The 11018-nt window shown below is 44.2% G+C and overlaps 1 long non-coding RNA gene across 1 annotated transcript; it reads right to left on the bottom strand.

Moving 5' to 3' along the window:
- Window positions 1-2705: 2705 nt before the first annotated feature.
- LOC119293578 lies at window positions 2706-4076 on the bottom strand. Its single transcript, XR_005143118.1, has 3 exons — window positions 4030-4076; window positions 3829-3899; window positions 2706-3018 (listed from the first exon to the last, which is right to left on the bottom strand). It is a non-coding gene; the product is annotated as an uncharacterized LOC119293578 (long non-coding RNA).
- Between the last annotated feature and the right edge of the window lie 6942 nt (window positions 4077-11018).

Here is an 11018-nt window from a genome sequence, read left to right as displayed (position 1 = left end):
TGACGCGGAGCGCTGGCCTCACGGTTCCTTGTGGGTGCAGTCCTTTTGTTTGCTTCCTACAAAAGTTAAACATGTCTCAGTTATAATACACTATCAGAAACTGCATTTTCTTTAAAATTTGCAAACATTCCATATGTCAGTGCAATCCTTTTTTTTGTTTAGTCAATCACATGTTGCTACTAGAAATAATAGAAGCGCTTAGCTAGCTTCATACTATATCTTAAAATATTTACATGTAAATTGTGTTGACTGCTTACACAGTAGTCTCTATAAATAATAGAAGCGCTTAGCTAGCTTCATACCAAAGACTAGAAAAAATATCACCAAAGGCATACAATCAGAACATGCAACCATTAAAATAACAATGTGAACTACATAAAGTGTCATATGTGAAACTAGGTAAGAGCAGCTATAACATGGACTAGGAGTAGGTAAGCATTAGCAGTTACCCAAGTGTCCAAGCCAAACCCAATGCACCAAAAGCATATTGAGCTGCTATTGCGCAGAACTGGACAACAGTACCAAAACGCCAACACAGAGGAGCATCTCATTCTCAAAAATACATATAATAATAAATATAGAGAAGTCAACAACGATGTGTTAACACAAACACTAATCCTCAGCTAAGATTACCCCAACTGGCCCACCATCTCCATAAGGAGCTGACAGGTCAGCAAAACCATATGTTTCTTCTCTTTAAAAATAAATAAGATAGATTACTCAATTGGCATAGGCATAAAAACTGGAGTGCGTACGGAAGACTAGCCTATCTGAAGTTGGGTCATAAGAATGAACTTAAAATATATACTGCTGGATGTATAGATTTAATCGCAAGAAATAAATACAGTATAAATACCTTACTCATCTATAGGAGTAGCAGATCATCGCTGTTTGCATAACGCACCAGTAATCCAATACGTTCACAAGTGCCCCGAGTAGCCGGAATGAGGAATCCTTGTGCACAACTGCCCTGAACATATAAAGAAAAAGAAAAGTCTAATTGTGATCCTGGAGCTATTTATTCCATAGCAGGGTTAAATAAGCTGAAGTTCTTGTTCTCAGAGCACAGAGATTAAATGTAGACTCTTGTATTTGTGAGAATTCTACAATTCTAGTAAGGCGCCAACTGAGAGGGAAAGCATGAGGCATGAACTGACGGAAGAAATATTCAAAGCCTAATGATGACAGTTCTGGCGCTTCTCCAGAGAAAAAGAGAAGATGCAAAAGATGAGGGGCTCCCCCTTCAACAAGAAGAGTGGCTCAGTTTTGCAGAGAGTTGTGAGTGCTTCAACGGGAACAGAAGATGACAATTTTAGTGCGAAAATTCATTTGGGCTGCAGCTTACTATTTGTCCTATTTTCTCAGCCAGTTTGACCAGAGTTCTAGAGCTGCACCACCCAGCTCCAGGACATCGTTGGTGTGTAGTAGAAATGCAACATTTTTGTTCACCATATTTTTCTAAGAGGAAGGACTGGAATGAAATTACACGTATTTCGCAGAGAAGTGAAATGGAATGCTATTGGGAGCCTTGTAATACGGTTGTCTCTAGATGAACAAACACCGATGACCTGACACATGAAGATCATGAAGGCCTGCATTCTCGGATGCCTCCCAGGCTTAGTCCTACTAAAGGCACTCAAAATTAACCTTATTGGTGAAATTGACTTTCAGGTCAGTTAGCTTCTCTAGAGTATAGAGCTAGGCAAGCATTCCTTCTCCCCCTCTTTATAGAAAGAGCAATGGAAATGTACTCTGTTTTATCTGATTCCACGACCTGGTAGCCATACATGGTTCGAACCACACATTTAATTGACTCAGTTGGATTCAAGTCTGCATTGTTGTTTGGTGAAACTACTGATGGGGTTGATAAGGAGAATCTGCATGCTGCAGATTTCTCTGCACAAATAAAGCTCACCACGTCGACCTGAAAATTGATGGTGAAAATCCTTAGAGCAAAATGGTACCGTGTTACCTAATTAATAAGTTAGATAAATGATTGTCTTGTTTTTCATGTTCCTTTAATTGTTCAAAAGCACTTGTTTGGCATGATTGAACAATACGTGATATTTTAAGCACCTGCTGACGGGTAATTATTCGCAAGCTAATCAAGCACCTATTCAGGCAAAGATCGCAAGAGAGAAAGAAGAGCTTTTGCCGCCTATCATATTGACCATTTTTTTCAGGTATCATGTTGACCTTCTACCACTGAACTAATTGGAACAAAGATATGGGCATCAATAGATATGAGCACAATTAGTTCAGTCACAAATGTGAAGCAGGTCAATACGGAGATGAACACATATAGTGCCCGATGTCCAAAAAATGTGTTACATTGTTGCACAAAAAGCAAGGCCAAATCCACAATATTTTTCTTCCAATAAGCTACTGTAGTATTTATTCATGATATTTTTTCATCTGAGAGATTCAGGGAAATTTCTGCGGGTGTAGTGGCATACAATCAATATCCAACAAAGTAACAAGTTCTTAAACGCCAACCTTTTTCGATGAGTAACAACGACCTATTTAACATGACAAATATTTCATCTTTACATCGGTGTTTGTTATCATATTCCAAGAGACATGAAAAAGAATCACTTGACAGTAAATCACTGAGCTCAAAGGCTAGATGTGCCAGAGCAGATAGAGGAGGAAGGAGAGACCAGTGACTCACCCACATAGTCGTAGCTAGTGATGGAGTCGTGGGAGCCGATGCCGACGTCACGGGGCAACAACCCCGCCATCTCATTGGCGCCATAAGCAAGGCGGTGCACCACCACTTCCAGCTCACCTTGCGCCACAGGGGGACTTCCCGGTGGTGATGTTGAGCACCTACGTGGGCATCCTAACAGAGCCCATCACCAACAGCTGCATGTCCTTGGCTACGTTCACAACAGTTACTTGTTGTTAATGGTCATCTCAACCTCTCAATGGTGATCTGCTTGAGAACGTCCAAGGAGCTGACAAGGTCGATCACCCTCTTGTGCACCCACATCTCAAAGTTGTCCCAGCTGTTGGTACCTGATTAGCAAGCAAGACAACATTGTTAGACCAAGATTTTAAAAAAATGATATCAAACTTCAGCAGAAGCACGGGAACAAACAACTAATTTCTGAGCGGTTGAACTTTACCACACAAAAACTAAACAAATGATAAAAAAAATTATCTTGAGAATCGTAATATTTCATCTAAAAGATGTGACCCAGGAAGGTTAAGAGACGTCTAAGGCAACCTTTAATTTAATCATTGTGAAGACACTTGTTCAAAGCAGTTACAACAGAAAATGAGCATGCTATATGCCTACCAACTAATACTTTGCTGGCCATGGAACAGAAATCCATGGTTCATATATTTTTCCTACCAGGTGAAATTATGGTCCTTATCTTAACTCATGCTGAAAATTCCTTATCATTTCTTCATGGTTACAAGTGATAAAGAAACTAGCCAAGGAAATGGTTGTCTAGTTTACCTGGAGAAGAAGAAAACATAAAAAGGAAGCAATCTGACAAAACCATCAATTACGTGCATAACCGCATAACTAGCCAGAGAGCATCTCATGAGTTTATCTACACAAACATAAGTGTTTTGCAAAAACTCAACAGAAGTAGATATAATAATCATTTCACTATTTACTAACCAATAGAAGGACATCCTAATCCTTTCACTACAGACCATGGGGACATACAAACTTCCCGTACCTCACCAGCTTTGAAGTTTATGAATTAGCTTGGATTTCCAGATGCATATGTATGTAAACGTACATAATAAGACGGACCTATATATGTGAGATGTGGTATAACTCCAAATTTAACAACTTTGTGTTATGCTTACTGCTTGTTTCCCCTTCCCTTGTTGATGAGTATAACTCCAAATTCAGCAACGATGTGCTATGTTCCTTCATCCTGTAGTAAATAGGGAGTAGTCCATTGAATCAAATCCACGCATCAAAATCCCAAAAGGTTAAATCCATGGGGATACACACTTCAGACAGAGAGGGGAGGAGCGAGACCATACGACGGAGAGAGATCTTACCCAAAGCCTGAACCTAGAAGCTGCATGTGGATTACAAAGTGGTTGGTGCTTGAACTAATGACGCCGCTCACCAGGAACCCAACACTGAAAGCTTCTAGGCAAGGTAGGTGGAAACGGAGATGGGCTTGGACATCACGAGCAGCAGCACCTTCAGGGAGTGCTTCGCCACAGCCAGCATGGTCTTCCAGTACAAGGCATCGCTCCTCTATAGTAGGTTGAGCCCTGTCTTCCCCGAGATCTGCCCGGCTCCCTCCGTGATGATGAGGGTTCGAGCAGAGAGATCACCTGGTCATAGGAAGGTTCAGGCGCGTGGGAGAAGGCGGCATGGGGCGGCAGGCCAGCAGGTGCGGGAGCGGCAGGGAGCCCAGGGCGGCTGGCGTGGGGGATGAGGAAGGGGAAACTAGGGATTTGGCTCGCTGCATAAAAAGGAGGTACCCCTACTTATGTTACTCCCACTACGCCTAGCCTAAGGTTAGTAGGTGACGTTGCGCTTGGCTCTTCGCCTCTTTCGGAAGTCGATGGTTCTACAGTAGTACTTCTGGAAATCTGACACCAAATGAACTATTGCACGTCCACCATTTGTAAGCAAAAGTTTCTCCTCGTGTCGCGAGCCATCGTGCACGCGTTGGCGAGGGAGAAGGCGTAATCAAGCTTCTCTTCGTTCTGCGAGTTGACGGGACACAACAAAGTTATTTAGTTCGTACTCTCTCCAAAAAAGGGCCGCCATGTCATTGCTACCATCCCGTGCTCCATTGTTGTGTACGTGCACTATTCACGTGCCATCGAGGAGAAAAAATATTGTGTAGGTGCCATCGAAGTGCAGGACTCACTTACGCACTGCTTATCTGCTTATCTCCATTTTCTTGCATGACACTTGCACCTCGATGCTAGATGTCTCGCGTGTTGGGAAAAGGATGAACAAAGATCACGTAAAAGAAAAGAGTTGAAGCGCATAGATTCCTGACGACCGAGAAGGAGCAAGGAACCTCGTGGTGGAGCGTCTGCAAGGAACCTTGTGCGTCTTCCCCTATTTTTTGCCGCCTGCCCACCTATAAACAAATAAAAGAACATGAACTTTTCACTAACCACTAGAAACAGTACATCAGGATGCTAAGTTGAAGATGTTTTATACTCCCTCCATTCCCAAATATAAGTCTTTTTAGAGATTTTAATAAGGGACTACATATGAAACAAAATTAGTGAATCTACACTCTAAAATATGTCTACATACATCTGTATGTTGTAGTCTATTGGAAATGGCTACAAAGACTTATATTTAGGAATGGATGGAGTAGTTTATATTGAATTATTGATAACCACGCAACAAGCCACACATGTACATGACACATGTAGCCACGCATGTACACAAGCCAATGCACTAACTCCATCCGATCCAACTCATGCACATACGCGCACAACATGGAGCACACAACGCACGTACACAACACGTGCATGCACACACGCTCGGCCGCAGAATGCACGTGAATAACACATGCATGTGCACACACTCGGCTACATGGAGGCATGCACCATCCGCGGCGACGTCCAGTTCGTCGTGCTACGGCAAAGCTCGCATGCAACGGTGCATACGCATCTCTTGCAGCACTTCTTTGCCGTCATTGCTCAACTACTAGTCGGAGACGAAGACGACCGCAGCCTCGGCCTTAGAGCTGGCACCGATGGAGAAACATGCACGCTGCATGTACACAAGCACGTACGAAGTGCCCATGACATGGTGGTGGTGCGTCCCCAGTCGCCTCTACTCCTTCTGCGCACGATGTCTATCAAGGCGGCTGCATGCTAATGATGATGTGGGTCAGATCTTCTAGGACTCAGATGATGACGTGGAAAATTATGAGACACAAGGTGACGTACACCATCAAGGTCCACGGTCAAGGGGGTGCTAGTAAGTGCTTAGATGTGCTTAGAGCAAGTACAATAGAGTTGAGTCAGCGGGCTATAAGGAATAAACTAGTATATTTCTGCTTAGTTGGAGGAAAGAGAAGAGGAGAGAGAAGGTAAGCGGGCTCTTCGTGAAGAGCCAGCTCTAGCACATGCTCCTAGGCACTTTGTGAGAATGAAAGGTGGGCCACATAATAAAAAAGTAGTACACCCTTTTGATCTACTATTGTACATGTTGACTATAAGATGGGCTATAGATGACATGGCACTGGCTTATAGCCAGCAGCTGGCTATACTATTAACCATGCTCTTAGATGAGGTGCTAAGTGCATTAAATGGCTTAGTAACTCAAGTCTTCAATGCATAGGTGCTTAGTTTATTGGTGCCACATCATATTTTATGCCTACGTGGCAGGCTTAGCAGCTATACATGGTGGAGTACTGGGAGAGGCCAAGGCTGGTCATAGTGGGGAGTAACTTATACTGTAACATATTACTATGTTACTCTAGACATCTCTATAAACCGGGAAGGAGGTTGTAGTAACATGGACTAGTGTTATATGCAGAGTATGGGAGCACATGATATTTCCCCGTCCGGACCGATCCCAAGTTGGCTTCTCACCTTCTTGGCCCAACAAAAACCCCTCCCACCTCCCACGCGCGCTTCCCGCCCGGTGCCAGCTGAGCCCACTGCTCCACATTGATGGCAAGTCAGGGGGACACAACCTCTCACTGCTTCCGCCGTTGAAGCGGCGCGCCGACCGAGGGCACCGCCCGCTGCACGCCCGACATTTCAGACTACACAGTGGAGAGTAACTTTAGAGCAAGTACTAATATTAGATGATATAAGCAGGCTATAAGGACTGAAATATAATATTTGTGCTTAGTTGAAGGAGAGAGAAGAGGAGAGAGAAGAGAAGCGGATTGTAAACGTGTAGCCTGTTGTACTCCAACATACTTTGTGAGACAAAAGGTGGGGCCATTAGTAATGATATACTATTTATACTAAAGGGACTAACGAACGCCTTAATTACTCCGTTTTTTGAGACAAACCTTGGTGGGGCTATTATTGACTTTTTTTGAGATATTATTCAATTGGACGTGGGCTTTGGGGGGCAAAGGCCTACTATTATACTCGCACGACCGACCTGACATGCTCTACCCTAGCCGCCGTTGTATCATATGGTTTCGCACGATTCCAGATCTTAGCGCCGCCACGCAATTCTTCTCCAGCCCCTTCAGGCGTGCACCACGAGAAGGGACAACAGTCCTCTGAACCCCGCCTTTCGTGATCCTGTACCGGAGATGGGCGATCAGGTTTTTGGGGAGCATACTCCTGTGACTGCTGCCAGCGACAACTTCCTCAATGAAAGCCTTCTTCCCCGACCTCAGTAACCTCTTCATCAACGACATGAGTGACAACATCAACCACTTCGGTTCTGCTCCCGCTGTATAGTATGTGATTATGTCCTCCTGGTTTAGTCCGCAACATTACTTTGATGTTTGCAATTATCGTCATGATCTATTTACTACTGATTTGGATTAAATCTCATACTAAATTGTTCATATATTCAACAATCCAGTCAAAAATCCTGATTACAGGCAATTTACTCTGAGTGGTTTTGCTGCTCTTTTGAAACCGCCTACTTTTAAGGGGGTGCGATATAAAAAGTGGCGCACAAGAGCAGTATATTGTTTTCAGATCATGTACTGCTATGACGCCACTAAGGGTAAGCTTGAGGGCGATCTTAATCCTACACAGCAGGAAGCTTTTCAGTACATGGATACCCTCTTCAATGCCGCCCTGCTGAGTGTTCTTGTCGATTCCATTGTGGATTCATATATGTCGTTTGACAGCGGCAAAGACATATGCGCTACACTCGAGGCCATTTTTGGGCCCTCGGGCGCTGGCAACGAGTTGTACGTCATGGAGCAATTCTGTGACTACAAGATGACTGATGAGCGCTCTCTTGTTCAGCAGACTCATGAGATACAGTCACTCTCTAAGGAACTTGAGTACTTTAAGTGTGGGTTGCCGGACTAATTTGATGTTGGGACCATCATTGCCAAGCTTTCACCTTCGTGGAACGATTTTGCTACTTCTCTGAAAAACAAGAGACATGAGTTTTCTGTTTTGGATCTCATTAGCACTCTTGATTTTGAGGAGAAGGTGAGAGCAAAAGACACACGTGCTCGGGTCACTAAGGGAGCTTCTAGTGCCCACATGGTACACAAGAAGAACTTCCTGCCCAACCAGCCCCAAAACAACAAGAACAAATCTCAGGGGAAAGGCAAGTTTGGTGCAAAGAACAAGCCGTCACATTCTACCAACTTCAAGAAGAATTCTCATAACGGGAAGGGATACAAACCTCAATTTTGGTAGCACCGCACAAAATTTATATGGCTGCATCTACCTGCTGTCAGCTAACCTCATGGTGCTCCAGGTATTCCTACATTCGTAACTAGGTACAATGACCACCGCAAGATGAAATTAGCTTATTCGTACGTTGACTTGCTGAATGCAGTGCGGAACGATCCTGTCGTGTGTGGAGGAGCAAACAAGCAATGCAGCCGAAGGTGGAAATCAACCAAGGACTTATGAAATTATATATAATCTTCCTCAGGCAGGTCAATATCCCCTTCATCTAGATGATCATGTTTTGTCATGCCGAGCTATTGATATGTGCTACTGTTTTGCAACACCGTTTCAGTATAGCTACTATTTTCCTATCTTTTCAGATTCAGGACAATGAATACGATTTCAGGGGAACTGCACAACATGGACTCATGTTAAATCTCTATTGCCTCATGTGTTTGCTACAAATGTGTCAGCATCAATTGCAAGATGAAGTAGCTAGCTAGCTCTGGAGTTGCCAACATGCTCAAAGTGCTCGCAACATTGAGAAGAAACAAGCATTCCTAGGAAATTAATGCTTGCCCAGGGTGAAGGAAATATGCCCTAGAGGCAATAATAAAGTTAATATTTATTTCCTTATTTCATGATAAATGTTTATTATTCATGCTAGAATTGTATTAACCGGAAACATAATATATGTGTGAATACATAGACAAACATAGTGTCACTAGTATGCCTCTACTTGACTAGCTCGTTAATCAAAGATGGTTAAGTTTCCTAACGATAGACATGAGTTGTCATTTGATTAATGGGATCACATCATTAGGAGAATGATGTGATTGACTTGACCGATTCCGTTAGCTTAGCACTTGATCGTTTAGTATGTTGCTATTGCTTTCTTCATGACTTTTACATGTTCCAATAACTATGAGATTATGCAACTCCCGTTTACCAGAGGAACACTTTCTGTGCTACCAAACGTCACAATGTAACTGGGTGATTATAAAGGTGCTCTACATGTGTCTCCGAAGGTACTTGTTGGGTTGGCGTATTTCGAGATTAGGATTTGTCACTCCTATTGTCGGAGAGGTATCTTTGGGCCCACTCGGTGATGCACATCACTATAAGCCTTGCAAGCTTTATAACTAATGAGTTAGTTGCAGGATGATGTATTACGGAATGAGTAAAGAGACTTGCCGGTAAAGAGATTGAACTAGGTATTGAGATACCAACGATCGAATCTCGGGCAAGTAACATACCGATGACAAAGGGAACAATGTATGTTGTTATGCGGTTTGACCAATAAAGATCTTCGTAGAATATGTAGGAGCCAATATGAGCATCCAGGTTCTGCTATTGGTTATTGACCAAAAACGTGTCTCGGTCATGTCTACATAGTTCTCAAACCTGTAGGGTCCGCACGCTGAAGGTTTTGATGATAGTTATATTATGAGTTTATGAGTTTTGATGTACCGAAGGAGTTCGGAGTGCCAGATGAGATCAGGGACATGACGAGGAGTCTCGAAATGGTCGACACGTAAAGATCGATATATTGGACGACTATATTCGGACGTCGGAAAGGTACCGAGTGGTTCGGGTATTTTTCGGAGTACCGGGGAGTTACGGGAATACGGGGAAGAAGTATATGGGCCTTATTGGGCTTTAGGGGAGAGAGAGGCAGGCCCCCCCCAATGACTAGTCCGAATTGGACTAGGGGGAGGGGCGGCGCCCCCTCCTTCCTTCTCTTCCCTCTCCCCCTTCCTTGTCTCCTACTCCTACTACATGGAAGGGGAGGAATCCTACTCCTGGTGGGAGTAGGACTCCTCCAGGGCGCGCCATAGGGGCCGGCCCTCTCCCCCTCCTCCACTCCTTTATATACGGGGACAGGGGGGCACCTCTAGACACAACAATTGATCTCTTGATCTCTTAGTCGTGCGCGGTGCCCCCCTCCACAATAGTCCTCCCCGATAATATTGTAGCGGTGCTTAGGCGAAGCCCTGCGACGGTAGAACATCAAGATCGTCACCACGCCGTCGTGCTGACGGAACTCTCCCTCGACACTTGGCTAGATCAGAGTTCGAGGGACGTCATCAAGCTGAACGTGTGCTAGAACTCGGAGGTGTCATAGTTTCGGTGCTTGATCGGTCGGGCCGCGAAGATGTACGACTACATCAACCATGTTGTTCTAACGCTTCCGCTTTTGTCTACGAGAGTACGTGGACACACTCTCCCCTCTCGTAGTTATGCATCACCATGATCTTGCGTGTGCATAAGAAATTTCTTGAAATTACTACGTTCCCCAAAAGTGGCATCGGAGCCAGGTTTTATGCGTAGATGTTATATGCACGAGTAGAACACAAGTGAGTTGTGGACGATACAAGTCATACTGCTTACCAGCATATCATACTTTGGTTCGATGGTATTGTTGGATGAAGCGGCCCGGACCGACATTAGGCGTACGCTTACGCGAGACTGGTTCTACCGACGTGCTTTGCACACAGGTGGCTAGCAGGTGCCTGTTCCTCCAACTTTAGCTGAACCGAGTGTGGCTACGCCCAGTCCTTGCGAATGTTAAAACAACACTAACTTGATGAACTATCGTTGTGGTTTTGATGCGTAGGTAAGAACGGTTCTTGCTCAGCCCGTAGCAGCCACGTAAAATTTGCAACAACAAAGTAGAGGACGTCTAACTTGTTTTTGCAGGGCATGTTGTGATGTGATATGGTCAAGAC

This window comes from Triticum dicoccoides, chromosome 4B (genome assembly GCF_002162155.2).
Source record: "Triticum dicoccoides isolate Atlit2015 ecotype Zavitan chromosome 4B, WEW_v2.0, whole genome shotgun sequence".
In the NCBI taxonomy this organism is placed as follows: domain Eukaryota; kingdom Viridiplantae; phylum Streptophyta; class Magnoliopsida; order Poales; family Poaceae; genus Triticum; species Triticum dicoccoides.
The sequence above is the reverse complement of the archived record's forward strand: the minus strand, read 5'-3'. Positions and strand labels throughout refer to the sequence as shown.